This window comes from Myzus persicae, unplaced genomic scaffold (assembly GCF_001856785.1).
Source record: "Myzus persicae strain clone G006 unplaced genomic scaffold, MPER_G0061.0, whole genome shotgun sequence".
NCBI lineage: Eukaryota > Metazoa > Arthropoda > Insecta > Hemiptera > Aphididae > Myzus > Myzus persicae.
This window is the reverse complement of record NW_019101707.1, coordinates 35001-54761: the sequence shown is the minus strand read 5'-3', so window position 1 is coordinate 54761 and position 19761 is coordinate 35001. Positions and strand designations below refer to the sequence as shown.

The following is a 19761-nucleotide window of genomic DNA, read 5'->3' as shown; positions in this document are numbered from 1 at the left end:
CGTCGTCGGATCTTAGATTTCGTTACAAGATTATATAATACAAAAATGTACGTACCTATATCGTTTCTCCTGCCCGCATTTATACCCTATCGGTTCCGGCCTCGACGAGTATAATATTATAGCAGGGTCCTGTAGCGTAATACGTTCATCACGAAAGTAGAAAGAACGAACACGTAGAGATTCAATATTTAGTAAAATATGCTAAATACTAAATATAATTTCCAGTCAAATGAATTCCTAATAAATTTTTGAAAAGCATTTAATGAAGTTGAATATATACCAAGTATAAAATACAATATACTTACTACATAAATATTATACGTAATGTAAAAAAATATAAGTTTAATAAAATGTATATTTACATTTTGTATTACATTTTTCGGTTGGCTCTTTGAATAGTAAATCGTCCGATGAGTTTATTTATTATGTAGAAGAAACAATACAGCTCAGATTTATAGAAAATCAATATGAAATTCGAAAAAATAACGATAAATATAAAACCATATACGATTAGAACTGGCTGACCGTAAGTGTCGTTCCTAAAAAGTGCTCGCCGGGAGAATCTTCGACGTTCGACAGATCTCACAAATCGGAAATTTCAAACGCCATCATAAATTTAACAATCGTATATTATTAAGCACACTGTTTCCTTGTGTGGTTTCGACCGGTGATAGCAACAGAAACAATGTTCTACTCATTGACGACTGTGTTCTTCGGCCGCACACAACATGTAGAAATTATTCAGAGTATCCACTCATAAATATAAAACGTTCAAAGTCGATTTGTCATCTCCCACATAAAAAAAAAAATGACTGTTATTATTTATTATCTATAGTATTTCAATAAATGTGTTTTTGCTCGTTAGTAGTTGTTGTTCTCCTTGACCGTTTGTTCGTCGAGTTAATACGACGATGCCATTTTCCTCTAACATAAGATTATTTATTGTTTTTTTTGTTTTTATCTATTTTAAGAGTAGGTCGCATTTCGTATTGAGTGAATATGTTTTCGATTTAAACGCTCTAGGCCCATGACAATAATACTGTTATAGTCGTAAGTGTTCTGACAGCAGAAAAGGTAACATAATATTATTGTTCCCAATCTCTGTATAATGTGTTGCTCATTCTTACGCCTTGAATGGGAATATAATATTGCGAATTGTAACAAGCCGCGCGCTCTAGCGGTTATTTAGACCTTAGTGAATTTCCTTACGACAAAAAATAATACCATCCGAGATAATAATATTGTTATTGTTATCCGAAACGTTTTCGACGTGTTTTTCGCCTTATACTTCCTGTGCATAATTATTATTGTTGTTGTGGTTTTTTCGACTGACGACGTTTGTTCCGTTTTATTATAGTCGCTGAATGGTATTTAATATTATATTTTCGAGACGTTTCATTAGAACGCCATGCACTTTGCTAGAAATACTTTAATAAACACGTTTTAATTATAACACAGTCGTGGCACGCGTATACGAGCTTCATTTCGGTTGAGAAATAACAGTGACTAATTGACATCGCGTCGTACGATGACTATAATAATAATAATAATATGAGTACTCGTTACTCAGTTACTGTACATAATATTATATTATACGTTTATGGGTATTTCTTTAATTAATATTAATTTACGAAAGTCGAGATATGACACAAAGAATCATTATTGCCATTAATGCCGAGCAACGTGTATTATTATTGAAAAGGTATAATTACGTTTCCGACCATACATTATACCATTATTATTATTATTATTATTAATATATTGTACAACACATCAACAAGCTCGTCGTCCGTGTGGTACATATAATAGCATGATATATCGTTATAACTTGCAATCGGCAGCAACGTGTCGCGCTAAGTAGTAAATAATAGTACCTACCTATATATTATTATATATAATTATTTTACAAAAATAAAATATTAGAAACGCGACTATAACGGGAACGAGTTTGTATTTTTTTTATTATTATTATGCATAAGTTTAGAAGAAATAACAGCAGTTGTACTTAAATTGCATACATAACTGCATTTACTGCGGTCCGGTAGAAAATAATTATAACACCTTGCGGGACGTATACGACATGCAAAGACCCTTCGGGTCTTGATTGATTACATTTTACAATAATAATCACTACAACTTTTTGGTTGGTATAAAAATATGTAGTAAATAAATAATAATATTTTAAGTATCTCTCATATCTGTACGATTTTTAGTTGGGTTAACGAATTACAAAGATGAAAGAGATAGGTATGCTGGACAATAATTGTAATAAAAGTGAACGGCGCTAATCACTTGCAGTGTAAGTACTGATAACGGTCAATAATTTCCACCTAAAAATAGTTCGACAAAGATATATTTTATAGACGGATAAAAGTCCACACTTGAAGTACATACATACTTTAAAATACGGTCAAAATGTGATTGTAATAAGAATAGAACTCTAGGTTACAATATTTGAAAGTATTCAAAAAATAATAAAAACTAAAAAAACCAAATAAGTAATTATTGAAGCATTTTCAAACGCATAGGGTCGTTTTAGAAAACGAAACCCTTCGTTTTACTTTTTTTTAAAATTGTACTTCTCTGCCGGTCAAATCGTTAGTTTTTGATTTATTCGAGGTTTAGTCGATAGAAAATGTAGTCAGCAAAGCTTAAAGTCGGTTATTTGACTGCAGTAATTTTCATCATAACAGCTAGTTTGGATGGAAAAAATGTACGGAAAACCAAAACAAAAATTCCATCCGTTGTTGAAGATATGTTTGAAGCACTGCTCGGCGGCAGATGGCGACACGCGTATCGCGGCCGGACGGATCTCAGCCTCGTGTACCGCGACGCGATCGCCGCCCGGTTCAGTAGCCCCGCGATGAGAAGAGAAGAAAAAAAAAACAATACAATAACAACAACAGACATGGGAGCCGCCGCCGCGGTCGAAGAGAAGTGGTCGCCGATCTGAGGGGCGATCGTAGCCGGCCGACGGCGGGAGAACTGGTTTTCCCCTTCACCGCCGTCACCACTCACCCGCTCCGTCGCCGTCACTCACCTACAGACTATACCTAACCCCATATTATTATCATACCGCGGCGGCCGGTCAACACGCACGCACAGGTATTCAGGAAAGAGCAAGTGTTGTCGCGGCGGCACAGGTATACCGCTTGGCGGCCGGAGTGGGGAAGACACCCAACGCTGGCCGCTCCTCTCTGCGCGCGTGTATACAATAATATTATTATCGTGAGGAGTTTTTAATTTTTAACGTATACTCCACGCCACTCCCCACCACAACCGCCACCATCGTCGCGGCCACATATATATTATACAGAGCGGTCGTAGAGGCTGTCCCACTCGTCGCGCCGTTCAAGAATTTAGTGCATACTGAACTGCACTTGCGATGTCCAAAGTGTTTTCCTGCAGAGTGCAAGCACGCTGTTATTTTTCGCGTAGCCATTGACGTGGTGGTATAATCTCAATTGTCGAACTCATTTCGATAATAAAGACTCAGCCGAGTTATTGTAGCCAATACCCAAATCTATCGGGCTGGGGGGTTCAAGTAACCGCCCCCCCCCCGTGCTTGAAAAATGGTACCCAACCCCAATGGTTTTTTCGAGCGTGAGTTCTAAATTATTATGGATGACATGACAATTGCGGAACTACATCATCGAAATGAGTGAAGAAATGTAACCTATTAGAATTTTTATGAAATATAAAAATATCGTATCGGATAAATTATCGGGTAGGTTTTTAAGTGTTATCCGTAGCAGGCGCGAATCTATATCCCCATTTGGACGTGTTAATAATTAATATGTTACTATGTATTTATTTATTAAGTAAATACATCATTATATTCAATACAATTGTATTTGTATTATTTAAAAAATTTCTTCTGATAAAAAAACAACGTAGCACTCTTTCCATTTAGACTTCTAGATCCGCTAGTAGATTTTCTCGAGGAGAAAATAAACCGACAACCGTCCGCCGCGCTGTTCGCTGCAACGACCAACCGTCGAGTTATGCGCGTCACGCGAACCGCCCTGTACGCGGGTATTGGAAACCGCTTATTGAAAAATGTGCGCATGCGCGTACGCCATACATTCCTGTCCGGCCTTTCGTCGTTTCCCATTGTGATTGTACCGCCGCGCCGCCCGTCGCGATTGTCCGCTCCTCGCCAAATCAGACTCGGCCAACGGGCAATATCGCGGCGGTCGGGTGCTCAACTTTCGTAGTCGACGAAATGCAAATATTCTCCTTGCCGAACGGAAAAGAATTTTTCTCTTCTGAAAACACCTCGAAACAATAATGACGTTATTATCTTTACTGCGCAATTGCTCTACCAAACAATGAGCGGTGTAACGTATAAAGTATGTATAGGTATTGGGTAGGTACGTGTTTGCAGGCCACTCTGGCAATACAACAGACCTGTGAATTCAAATTGACTCAAGACTAATATTTTATGAGCCTAGTGTGGGAACTGATTTTTTAAAATCAACTTGTAGCTTAAAAAAATACTCTTAGATGGCCAGATCCGCGAAATTATTGTAAACGAGCTTATATTATGGTACAGTGTACCAGGTACACAAGTCTTGAGTTTTAATATAATTCATCGTGCTATTAGACACTGCATATACCATAATATTCTATTAATATGTCTATTTATCACCAACCCGACAATATGCTATTTCGGTACTGATATATCATAATACAATAATACATTTGAGTACAATTTTCGAGTACCGACAAATCAAGATTTCCTTTAATATGACCCTATGAATTATGATTATGTATAGGAACGTCTGTAGGTATATGTTTAACATTATTTTTGATGTTTGGTAGTATTAACGACGTATAACAAACGCAAATCGAGACACAGATGCAATGGATGTTGCAACAGTCCAACTCAAAACTGATGATGGAATGAGTGTTATTCTATAACAGTTATTGTTGATGTTGAACATTATGGAACCCGTTGTTATTACCGAGTTTTTATAACAAAATCAATAAATTGATTCACGTTTTTGTGACGTGAAATGTAGAATGTCATTTTGAAATTCTGCACAGAATATAATATTATAAAATATGAAATGAAAATGTGCGCACTCGGTTGTAATTTAATTATATAATTAATTAATTATATTACGGATATTATGTTTTCATTTATACATGCATGTTCAAAACGTATTTGCCAATTAGGTATTACCTGTTGTATAGTAGTTCGATAAAAATTAATTAATGTGTCAATAAATTGTAATTTATGGCGTTATTGAAACATATGCGCATAATCTAAACATGTATAGGTACTTAAGTATAGTCGTTAAATGTGTTCTCGTCGTATATCATTGTATTTGATAAAAGAAACTATTGATATCGTCATATCGATATTTAAACATAATAATATGCAGTTCTGAAAATTAAAAATAATAATTGTGTACGTTATTTTAATTACGAATAAAATAAAGTAATGCTCGTCACTTGTATGAGAAATAAATAGGTAAGTATTAAATAATCCATAATGTAGCTTTCATGTAGACGATTATTAATTATTATATCTTGATTAATGTTGAGGCCATCCAGAAATCCTGTGATACCTCTAGGCTGCACATACCTGTGATACATATCTTATATGGTTAGGTCGGAATTATAATCTTGTACACAAAAAAGGTAGACGATGGTATTTAAAAACTCTTTTATCGGATCATGTGAAGGATCGTTTAAATATTTTGTGTGTCCGTCCAGTCACATAATAACACTATATATAGTCTGTATCGTATTACTAATAGCCAGCGCTTTGTTTTATTTAGGGTGTTCCGTAGAATATATTATAAGTACGAGTCTAGTTTCTATTTTTCCATAAAACCAAATGTTTATGAAAATATTTTCTTGGAACCGTCTCCGTCGATTCTTTTTAACCTTCACCAGTACTCATCAAATAATACATTTACTTTAAATGATTTAAATACACATACACACATCTATACCGCATACATTATATATAAGGATAGAATTTTACATTTCACGGCGGAGGGATGATTTTATTTAAAATTTAAATCAGGGATACAATGAGGCGCTAAGACCCAGGAATGTATTATTTGAATATGTTCGCTGGTGGTCGAGTGCATATGTTGCAACTAAGTTCCTAACTTTTTTCAACTCGTTATTCAGTATTCAGTGTAATGGTGTTCAAAAATCTAAAAAAATTTAAAATATTTTATTTTAAATTTTCGGACCATAGTAATGAGTAACTTAAAAAAAGAAATACTTATTTCTCCTATTGCCTTTTACTATATTATAATATGTAACCAGTAACCGCTGGCAACAAATTATAATCAACATTTTTTTTTAAATCCTGTAAGGAAAAAAGGCGTTTCAGTTTTCCTAATTTTTATTTCCGTAAAAACCTCACTCTGACTTAAACGATCATATTAAATTAAAAAATAAGCAGAATCGGTCCAGCCGTCCTCAAGTGTTGCGGATACCGAAATAATTTAATTTTTACAATACAGACATAATATATAGGTACTCGTAGTTACACATTGTATACACTTTCTGACTAACTGTATAATGTTAGCTACTAGCACTGTTTTTGGTTTGATTTAAACATGATATCACCTATAGGTAAGCTAGCCTGATGTGTAACAATATAATATATAGACTATATATACAGTGCCACAGCTTTGTAACAGTAGGAGTTTACACGTTGAATATAACAACGATTAAATTTAATCTAACACCACATACTGAGATACATCTTACCAGATACACACGGACTTAATGCAACTTTGTAAATTATTGAAACTACAATAGAATATCCCCCCGCGAATGTATATACCACGTATATTTAATATCTCCGAGCAGATAAAATCTGCAGGTATGTTTAATTCTGCAACTTACGGCTTTACTGACACCTACTATGATAATTATAATAATATGTAGGTATTGTTTAATTGTTCGTTCCGTATAAGGGATCGTTGGCGATGACGCTGCAGCTGCAATCAACCGTATGATATATTATTGCATTTTTGATTTAGCTCGCCTTACGTAAAAACTATATATATTTGTTTGCTCATCCGCTTGTGCTTATCTAAAATCGTGACTTATTCCATATAATATTTATATATAAATATACTATTTTAATAAGTCTAGGCTCGATTCACGTACCGAAAACATTATTTAAAATTTGATTGATTGTAGGTACTTAATAATTATTTAAATTTAACGACGCCTACGAGTTGCCAGTTGGTTCCCGGGTGGTAAACAGGTAACATACGGATTGATTCCGATGAACTTTCATTTTAATAATACTTATTTGAAAATTAACTTTTTTGACTAGATTTGAAAAATTATTGTACATCAATTATTAACTGATATCAGTTCCCTTTCCATTTTACACTGACACGAGTGTATATGTCTAGAATATCTAGGTATATGATTAACACTTAACCAGTTTATTTATTTTATTATTCATTTAACCATTTATTTTTACCAACTTTTAATAATATATTACAAGTATTATTATGTATGGTTAGTGGAGACCAATTCGAACAAGTATTTGATAATAAGTAATTTTTATTGGGAACCAATTCTGTATACTTAACAAATATAATATAGTTACTAATTTTTTAATTTTTTGTACTCAGCTTATTGTGTTTGTTGAAAACCAATAAAAAGCGAAGACCTCGAAATTATTATGAAACGAACGGTTTTCAAGTATATCCGCTGTGTATATAAGGTCAGGATCTAATTAAACGATTTTTTTCACATACGGACAAATGTATAATAATATCATTCTGCGTGTTGTTATTGTTTACGGCACCGACAGACGTTTTCAGTCTTAATTGTTGATGAATTACTTCAAGAACCGTTTGATATAGTACCTATACCTGTTATTAATTATTATATAGGTAAATCATAGGGCAGGTACATGGATATACCAGACATAACTTGAAATACGTGATATAATATAATATATTATATATATTTTGAATATTTAATACAATATTTAATGTGTTTTTTTTTTGTCGTTTCAATGTTTGCTTTTGATTTTGTAATCGCGTTATAATATGCTGTTCATAAACATATATACACGTATAATAGCTTATCGTTAAAACGCATTTGTAAAATTCAGATAAATTCTTCGAATTGGATAATATTGGATTGACTTCGTATCTCGCTTAGTATTTTATATATTTTCAAAACCAACCGTGTGAAAATAACGCGTATATAAAATATTTTTAACGCTATATGACTATAATATAAACATATATGTATACATATTATGTATAGAGTATGTTTATGTATGTATATATATATATATATGAACCGTGCACCACGACACGCACATGAGGCTAACGAACCTATTTGGGTAGTATGTAATTTGTTGAAACTAATAACTAATAAGACAGTTAAATGTACAACTATATAGTATTCCTATATTATAATATATTAATCGTGATTTTCAATAGATTTATAATATAATGTACCAATAGCGTATTATCTACGTATATCTTTCCTATAAATCTAACAAGGAACTATTTCGTTATTTTCTATGAAATAATTATTCGCATATTTTAGAATACTGTAAAATATAGTAATGTGTGTGTAGTATACCAATGGATATTTAAAAATATCATTTTTATTACAAAAAGTATGCATGCTTGATATTTATATTCACAAATATTATTTTTTATTATCTACGTATAGTTATCGAAAAGGGAATCAATATCATATCATTGTGTAGGTATATGTTTTTATTTATCTTCGTCCCTCGTTTTTATCTAGAAAATGGGTTCGCCGAATACAGACACGTAGTCAAGGGTGATGTTATTAGGGTGTTTCTGCCAGAGAGTGTTTAAGTTTTCGCTTGGTAAAATGTTTTTATTGTGTAGTAGTAGTCTTGTCGATGATATAGCGAGTACTTACTTCATACTATAATAATATGGAGAATGGCTATTTTATTTATATTCATACAATACTTGTTTTCTTAAATGTTGTATATCGACGAATTCGCAAACAGAAGGCCATGAGACCAGTCCCTTCGTCGGGGTTCGGCCTACCTAAAACACTTGATTGAAAAGACGCGTCTAAAGGATTTCTGGGATCGTCTGTCTGCCGCGGTCGGCCCTTTTCAATGTACCTATTCGGGATTATAAACGAACCCTCGAAATATTATTCCATGTATATAATAATAATTGAATAAAAGGTATCATTCGCACGCAAACACAACAATATGGTGTATTATAATAATAATAATATCTCCCGGGCACACCTCGAAAATAACAAAATACTGAAAGGCGAATACCAATAGCGGGCGTGTGGAAAAATAGTTGGCTGGAAATATATTTTATTGTGTAGGGAGAATATTATTATATTATGTTAAACATATGTATTTTTTTTTCGTTTAATAACGATTATAATAATTTTATAATTAACAAACATAATTCAAAAGATAAAGGTACAGATACATTTTACACAAGCACCAAGTATACAACGAATTCAGCTAAAATCATTATATTATAATAATTATTATGATACTATAAACGCTGAAGTTTTCTCTTCTGTCTAGACCATTTTCGGTTACATATCAGTTTACCAATCTGTCAAAACGCAAATGTGGGCGATTTTTTCTTTTTTTCTTGTCCATCTCTAGCTGTTTTAGACCGAACAATAAAACTGTTGACAACGATAAAAAAACTCGTATTTTTACATGATGGATGCGGGAGACGTCGTCTTATGGTCTCGTAAACATGATTATCAATCGTATAAAACTATAAACCCGTACCGATATATTTATTTGTTTCGGCCAAGTTATAATATTTCAAACCACAACATGGTGGTTTACGCGTGTGATATTTTACAGTAAATACAAAAATAATAATAGTTATACATATATTATGTTTTGTCGATACGACGGTTTTTTCACAATAGCTGCACAAAGTCTCTTAACAAGAAAAAAACCGAATCGTTGTCAAACGATTTCTATAATATTCGTAATAATCAATACACATGCATATTATTCAAAACGCGCGTTATAGACTATACTACTATAGTATTAAAAACTAATGTAGCATTGAGCAGCAGCGTATAAAATGTGAACGGATTGTACTAACAATCAGACTCACGATATTTATATACATGCATTTTATCTTGATCATATTATATTACAATATATTGTATTAACTCTGTTGTTCACGATTGTATACTTTGTCTTATTTATATTAACGCATTGTTTTTATTTTTCAGGTAAGGACACGATTTGCAGGTGTATATTTTAATATCCACATTACTTTTCCTATAAGAAAAATCTCTTTGCAACTCTTTTGATTATTGTAAGTACAATGTGCATGATATAAGTTTTAACACTAGCTGTATACCCTCGCATAATACATTAACAAATATCTGTATAATGTGCTGCAGCATGCGTATTTTTAATATTTAATATTGTTGTACGTAACATACTATTTTGTGGTGGCGGTGTACTGCTGTATTATGCTGCATCGCCTGCATCACATTTCAGGACTCTTTGGACCGAAGAAAAAAAATACATTCCATTTGGCTCAATTTTGGGGACACACATAGATAATTTAATAATTTTTGCTTGACATTTTCCTCGTTTTTTTGGGATTTTTAAAAATTATGAATACCTACATCATGCAAACTATCACTCATCAGTTTTAGGTACATCAAAATTGCGCATTTATTATGTGTCACCGGTTCCTCATTGATTATAGATGAAACGACGATAATACACAATAAAACTCGATATTTATGTTTAATAGAATATAGGTACGTCGCATGTGCCTAAAATGGTCATACAGCGTGTAATCTCGGTGTATCGCAGTTATTCTACCAAGGTTTTCCGCGTATTACAATACGTGTTGATGTATAGGCAGGTACAATAAATTCAAATGTCTATAAATAACGGTCGTAGAGGCGTGTGAAATCGTCACTATATTTCTACAAAAAACATGTGAATAATATGTGTGACTTTGAGTATCCTACCTTAACGCCCGAATCCACGGGAAAAATATGTAGGACCGGCCGTGTGATGAACACGTCTCGTAGTTTTGCCTCTGTCCACTGAACACAACACGCTTTGCATAGTATACTCACGTACTCGCAGACGCGAAAACGGCGCTGTTAACAATATTGGCGTGGTCATGTGGCCCCAACGACCAGCAGCATTTCATAAGACTGACCGTCGGAAAATATCGAGGTTACCAGCTTGCCACGATTATGTATACTTACCATAAACAATATGCGAGGACGGTCGAACAGCGTGGATTTAGCCGATATAAGTAATATTTCGGCAACAACTTTCCGTCCGAGAATTCCATACTGATCCGTTCTATAAACCAAGTACAACGGCAATACATAAGTTCGGTGACCACCGTCCATACCGCGGTATACTATATACCGGGGAGAGCTAGTATGGAGTTGATGTTTTTTCTTTTGGTCGTCAGGCCGGGTTGGGTTAGGTGTAATGAACACTGCTGCAGTGTCTGTATTGTGTAGTAACAAAATGTTGGTAACACGTTACCATAATGCAAGTTCCCGGCAATGGCCGACGACGTCCAAGGGTAGAGTACAGTGCGAGTAGTGCAACGAAATGCTGGCCACAATTTCTGATTTAAAACCAACAAAGTCTCAAATGAGCCTCATTCGCATTGCAAATTATCTGGGTAATGATCGCCTCGAAGCTTGGTGTAATTCTTTTTAATATGTAAATATTACAAATAATAACTTATTTGTGATATTATTAACAAAGCTTATAAGAAATTCTAAATACATATTATATCGAGAATAAAACGTAAATGCGTTTGGCAAGGGTATTAAAACCATAAGTGTTGCATATTTGTTTGTGTCATAATCGTACTAAATTCGTTCCCCTTTAAGTTTTGATAAAACTATTTCTCAATGCTCATACATATCATAACTCTGAGTGGATCGTAAAGGTAGGATGCACAACTGCAGTCACCCGTGTTATTTGCAGGTTTATAGTAGGAATAGAGACTTCGACGACGCTTATTCGGCATTTATTCCTTACAAAATATATATACATATATTATATATTTATACATTGCATAGGTTAGGGACTTAGGGTTAAGACTTAAAAATATTTTGACGAAAAATTATAACTTTTTTATTTTGTACAGATAAAAACAGTGCATATAATTATATGTACAACCTAATATTATAGTAATATAATACTTGCTTTATTGATAGAGTATAGCACCTATCGTAATATACCCACAAATGTTTTTTGTATCGATCGTAATAAAATAATTCGTCGTTTATGTTGTACTGCGATTTAACGTTGGGGCAATACTGTTCACGAATACTTACAACAACAAAAAAAAACAATTAAAAATAATTTTTTATGGTTATTATGAATTGGCAATTTTATAAAAGCCATAATTTTCCCGTACAAATAATTGGTCAAAACGGGTTGTAATTTTTTTATACTATTATTCGTCCCGCAACCGGTCCTAACGCCTTGCTTTGCCTCCGGAATATACTGATGCGGTCTTCAAAATTACCAGGTAAACAATTCATTTTAATTACGTATTTAGTTTTTTCGGCCATATAATAATATGTAATATGTACCTACGCTCGTCAGACGGCCTCTTTGACTTGCCTACCTTTAATGTAGTCTCCAATATTCCGACCGTCTGCAGCACTAAAATGTGTGTTTCGTACTTTCGTACAGTTATATATACCTAGTTAAACGTCGTATACGCATACCTATCCTCTCACCCACTTCTCCACCGTCTCCATTACTCTTTCCGTGTTTTATTTCTACATTTTTTTTCTTTCGCGCACCGGCCAAAAGCGTGCAGTTGTGTGTGCATTGCACCGAAGCAGCATCAGATAAAAAACGGCGCTCGTGTTATTGTGGGCGGCTCGAAGAATCCGTGGAGATCGGCTCCGGACGGACGCATGGGAAATAAAATTGTAATATTGGTAGGTTTTATATTATATTTTATTCGACGGACGGACGACCAACACAGAGAGCTATATATTTCGACTGCAACACACAACGCACATAAACACATATTTTATAATAACATATTATATAGATAATTTTGATGGCTATAGGTTACACATTCATATTATTTTATAATTAATAATATAATACATATATAATATGTATATGGTTTATATTTTATTATATACGACCGCTTCATATACACGACTTGTACCCAACTCGTTTAATCCGATTAGCATCTAATTAAAAATCATACATACCTATATAAAATAATATGCACATGCCGCGTCAATTATTAGTTATTGATATGCTGTGTCCGACGCAGTTTACCGCGGCACACCAATAACATATCAAATCGTATAGAGGTATTATACTGTACTGGCATAATAGGAATGTCGAAATGGAATGTGCGTGTGAGCGCAATGATGGACAACCGTATTCTTGCAGGTTCTTATTCTAGTACGTTGCATTTATGTATATATTATGTGTTTGTATAGTTATCAACGTTATGATGAGTTTTGGAGTTTTAATTTTAACTACGCGTCATTCGAACCGTCGTCGCATCCTCCGAACCGTAATGATGAATATATACTGTTGTATTTATGCATATATATACATAATATAGGTACCTGCTAACAGATCTTTCAGTCGGTTCGGAATCTGGTTTTAGATTTAGGCACTTGATGCTTACTGCTTAGGATACATTATAGCGAGTTTTCAGGATACACCGCAGGTTCTTGTTTAGATATGAGCACATTTTATTTTTTATAAAATATAATAATACACTTCATAGTGTTGGTTTCCTACATAACACTATAACGCTATATATTTTATATTATGATACGAATTCTGTGCGTTTTGAATAATTTATTAATTTCAAAACATTGAATATACCCATCTATATCTCTTTTAATCTCCGTATATTATAATATGGTGTTATTTTATTTACATAAATACATTCCCATTTCTCTCAATATTATATACAATCATTACAATCACTCTTTTAAGTTTTATAATATTTTATTAATATGCATTTTATGATATTTTACGTTAGGCGTTTTTAGTTCAAAAATACGTAGACGATTGAACTTAAAGCCGTTTTAATAACTATATATCGTGTATCGGCGTTATCGTCGTTGGACGTAGATAAATACCATAAAAAATCAACGTTCCTCATAAAAGAATTAGTAACACGCTACACACTCGTGATAATACGCGGTCCTCCTACTTCACTAGAGGAATGTCTATAATTATAAACACTGCGAGGCGATAATTTTCAACTCGCGCTGTATAACATAATAGGTGTATTATACACTTTGGCGTTTTTTCGTTGTCTCTGTGAACCTTATAATTTGTTTATTCCACAGTCACGACATACACCGAAAAATATATACATATAAAACGACCGTCTCGAACGGTGCACGTTAATATACAAATAGTAATTAGAGAGATTTTTTTTTTGATTTTTCGACGTTCACGTTTAAATGTCGTGTACACGTTTTTTTCATGGGTTAAATTTTCATTAGTCGTGATCGTATTTGTCAATCTGGTTTGAGTTTTGACTCTCCGTCGCCGATACTGTACAATAAGCCGATGCGGTGTGGCTGTAAACCAGAAAAATAAAAACAATAATAACACAACCGAAAGATTATAATATATACATATTACTACTATACACACGTGAAGAACCGATATCGTTTGCCCACGGTAAATACGCATAACACCTTATCGCCAGCCGATTATTATTTTTTATTATTTATACAAACAATAGTCACATAGAGTATTATTGACATTTGGACGTCGTCGTAGTCGTCAAGTGTACACATCTCACGAACATGCGCATACGCACTCACAAATACATATACTCACTCGCACATACATACATACACGATACCCTCCTCGTGCACACTGTATGATACTCACACACACACACACACACACACACACACACACACACACACACACACACACACACACACACACACACACACACACATACGTCACTTTTCCCTACACGCACAGAACGAAAAATATTGGATAAGGGCACGCGCACCCTCCCGTCGTCTGTTCTGAATCCCCAGCTCCAAACTGCGGTGAGTGGTGACGACGATGAGGACAAATGCGCTCAAAACTCTGTGTAGAATTCGAAAACACTCGACCCGGTTGTTGTTCGCCCGTTATACACCCACCAACGCCATTCGACGCATACACACACGCGCACACACACACGCACACACACACACACGTGCGTGCACGCCACTTACCTGACACATACCTGGTGGTAATGTTTGTAAGTGTATACATGTTATATGGTCGGACGGCGACGGCGACGCGGTCTCTCACTCCTACTCACCAACGCGTGCCCGGACCAATCCGCCGCCGCCGCACAGCCTCCGCGCCTCCTTTCAAGACCGCGCTCTTCAGTCCGTGTCCGCGACCCGTCGGTGCGTCGTCGTTCGTCCTGCTGTTACCGAATCCGTCGTCGCACGCGTAACGACTGGCCAATAATTTGCATTAATAATAATAATAAGTAAACGTCCGATTGCCGTGTAATAATATCGTAATAATAATATTGTTTTTATTTATTAATTTCTTACTAACCCTCCTGCCACCTTTTCGGCACATCGCTTTTAAGTAACATTACATTTTTGTGCGCGCCGTTTTTCGTCTGTGTGCGAAAAGGATAACGACGTTATCGTCATCGGAACCACTGCTAAAGGCTGTATTATATTATTATAGGTAAGTCTACCAGAGAGTTATATTTTATTTCACAAAACGGACAGCAGACGTGACCAACTTATATACCCCGGTTCCATAGTGTACGCACAGCTTTTCTTTTGACCATCACCCCAACCAGAGTTTATTATATAACTGCAACTTTCATCGCTGCAATGTCGTCGTTATCATAACGTGCTTGCTATACATATTATGTACGGTATAAACTATACGGTGAGCGATTAATTCGTGTTTACAGAACGTCGCGATTTTGACACGGTGTGTTGAACAAATAAACGCAGGTACGCTGGGGCGGGCAACCACTTCAAGTGTCCTGCTATAATATGATGCTCGCGACCGTACAATAATAATACAACGACGATAATATGATAGTAATGCGATATTCGTTCGAGTGTTATTGCCACGATTATCATTTAAAACTGCGTGATCACATTATATACACACAACACAAACACACAACTCTATAATAATAATAATAATAATAGGTCGACAACGTTTTTGCTTCGATTACGCACTTACGCGTAATAAATATAATATTATAATCTTTGATGTGGGTAAGAGTATAATAATATTATTATCTTGTTGTTCATTTATTTTAACTTAACTTTCTTGTTGTTTTTTTATAATAACTTTATTTAAACAATTACATACGTACACAGAATCATGTGGTCGCTTGACATAATATATGTATAATGTGTGTGGTATAAACGTGTACGCTCAGCTTACGGCCACACAATACTGTATTTGAATCCGTACTCATATTTTGTAGTTATGTTTACAAACTAATGTTTTACGTTCAAATTATGTATGACCGCGTCGTAATAACATCAAATACACCTATGTAATCTTTATCCTTTCCGGATTCTCTTAAATATATGCATATGCGCGCATTTATATACCTAAGTGTATATATACTCGTTTTCGTATTGTAATTATTTCACAATGTCGATACACGCGCGCGCTGCACACACACGCACATGTCGTTTCTTCTAGAAGGTGGGTAGGCGTTTTGTGGAGGTAGCACACACACTCACACAAACATACATACACCATTACAGTTTATACAATTTATACACACGCACTGCACGGCCTATTTGGTTCGACCTAATATTATGTTATTATTCACGTATACACACGACCAAGAGCTGCATTATATCTGCTCTCGAGATGTGTCATTTTCTTCATCTTCGTGTCTCCAAATTCGGAGAGATCCTGACTGTCAGAAATAACGCGTATCGTTATCGTCAAGGAAAGTGAATAGTGTGGGCGATTTAAAAGAAAACATGTTCCCAGCGCGATTTTATCTGAAATAGTATAATATTGTGTACATCACAACGTCTGAGCTATATATACCATCGTTAAAGTCTCCAGGTCACTCGAGTGACATTTCTACCGGTTCCCTCAAACTCATTCGTGAATTATTATGAATACCGTCAGTAAATAAGGAATACAAATGTAACGAAATGTATCATTCGTTCCTCAAACTACACATATTGCGACGTAGAAATACACTGTACACTGGTAATAAAACGAAATAATAGATCATATACTATATACTCGTATGTATATACCTAATGTAATATATAATAATACCTGTCGTTTTGATCTATTATTATAACATCAATTTCCATTTTAACTGTGCAAATTATTGCTTTATTATTGCTAAGTCGTTCATAATATAAAACTATCGTTATATACTATATAACATATCGTATATTGTATGTGTTCTGCATATAAATAGGCTCATTATTACAACGTTCAAGTGCTATGTTCCAGCCGCATGTTACATTGTGTAAAATTAAATTCAAGAACCACGATATTTTGAAAAAGAATTGTCGTTTACGGTATATAGCCTTATAGGTATATATGATACTTTCGACGGCCGGAAGAACTTGTGGTAAACACCGCCCAAGCTTTGAGATGCATATTATGCTTATGTATTTTTAATTTTATATACTTTTTTTTTTGGTAGGGAACGGTGGCCTATACTTTTAAACTATACAAACACAATGCCAGTCGTTACTATTATTGTTATAAATAACAATAACACATGACAAGTGTGTGTGTGTGTGCGGGCGCGCGCGCGCCCGTGTGTGTGAGTGTGCAAGTGCAAGTGCGGGGGTAGGAACTAGGAGCCATGATATACCGGTTCCATTGTCCTATCTCGCGAGGCTCGGTTTTTTTTCCTCTCTGTTTCTCCTCCAGTGCAACCAGCCCCTTCTAGGTGTACATTGTTGACCTATACAATGGTCTTCTCGATCTTGGATTTCTATACACACGCTCTCCTATATAATATAATGTATGTTCATAAGTATATGTTATTTATACTAGATGTAATATATTTATACTATATATTATTATTATTTATATATTACATTATAAATAAAAATACATAAACACGCTGTACATATCTTATTCGTGTATCAGTTCGAGAGCCGAGTACACGGAGACGGAACACGGTTCGGCTATAAACCATGATATGGACAGTAGATAGTGTAGCTTATTGGGATTATAATATTAGAATGTACCAGCATCGTGCGCTCGTGAATATGAATAACCTAACGAAATATTATATGTGTTCGGTTCGCACAAAAATGGTTATTAAACGAAATGCCAACATTTTTGCACTATGCCCGCCTGTATTTATAAGATATACAATGTACCTTTGTGTGTGCGTGTAAATGTAATATTAGGTATACATACTATATAATATTATATATCATTATAATACATCAGGAGACCCTTTTCATTTTCTTGCAAGTACCTATATGTATACGCGTCTCTTCATATTAATAATCGAACCTCGGCGGTACATACAATAGAGATTATGCGTGTAGTAGGTACGTGTATGAAGAAGAGGGGCCCGAGGGGCTATTATATCGACCGGCGCCAAAATACCCACACCGCTGTCATATGCGAGGGTCACAGATACATCTTTTACACCTGTTGTGTGCGGTTCGAGAGAGGAAAAAATCCAGACCTGAAATTAAATTACTATCTGCAGCTATTATTTGGTAACCGCCCACGAACACTTCGTGATCACACAGCCCAGATATAGCGTACCCATTTTATTATTAGCTAGCGTTAAACTAAACATTAATATAATTTTATATGGCTGAGACTAAGATAAAAATGTGTTTGTGTGTAACATAATAATATATAATACCTATAAATTATTTATAGGTACGCACAATACCTATAATAATTCACATATATATATATATATAGTGAAACTTTTGATCTAGTTCGTGTCTGCACGCGTGAGACATTTTAAATAACGATCTTCGTACATTAAGACAAACATTTTTGCGTTGTAGCAGCAATAAAACGTGTTTAAAATTTAAAAAGTAAAATTTATATAGGTATACACATAATACATTTGTTTAGAAAAACAAGTTGAAGCCAATATCAGTAAATAATCAAACGACCTATTGTTTGAATTTTATCGTTTGAAACTATCTAAAAATATATCGATACTCGAAAATTATTTGCATTTTAATATACAAGTAAAACTTAAGTAAACTCCGTTATGAAATCGGCAAAAAAAAATAATCATTTGTTACAATTTATTCTTAAACTGCAGTTGCTTGTAGGTTTTAGGACGAGGAACAGTGATTGCTGATTACATTATAAAAAAAATCTGTGTAGGAAGATAGAGGAACTACCCACCTAAACAAATTACAAACACAAACTAGGTCAGGGGAAGGAAGTAGGTATTAGGCTGAAGCGTCCATGTATACTATAAAAGTTTAACACTTAAATACTATTATATTTGTTTAATAAATAATATTATATTATATAACAGAGCTAATCGACATAAATATAAACAATTTTCATGTGCATAAAAATTACAATTCTAAGACTTAATAATATTATACTCGTGCACGAATGGTTGCACCATGGTTGATATGTCATTATTGTCGGCTTTATACTTATAGGTTACCTCTATATATTTTATATTTTGTTTTTTTTTCGAATAATTTCCATATTTTGGAAGACACAGGTTAATCAAAAAATGAAATGACAGCTGCATAGTTCACAGCGGTCCTCGA

The 19761-nt window shown here is 34.4% G+C and overlaps 1 protein-coding gene across 3 annotated transcripts in view; it reads left to right on the top strand.

The window, feature by feature from the left end:
* LOC111030201 (epidermal growth factor receptor-like) overlaps positions 1-19761 on the top strand; it is a 78553-nt gene that overhangs the window by 27083 nt on the left and 31709 nt on the right. For 2 of the 3 annotated variants that reach the window (XM_022309598.1, XM_022309596.1), the window contains exon 1: positions 15381-15712. The exons of the other annotated variant lie outside the window; for it this stretch is intronic. The gene's annotated coding sequence lies outside the window, so the exon portion shown is untranslated. Of the gene's footprint in view, positions 1-15380; positions 15713-19761 lie in introns of those variants that run through there. 3 annotated transcript variants of the gene reach the window in all.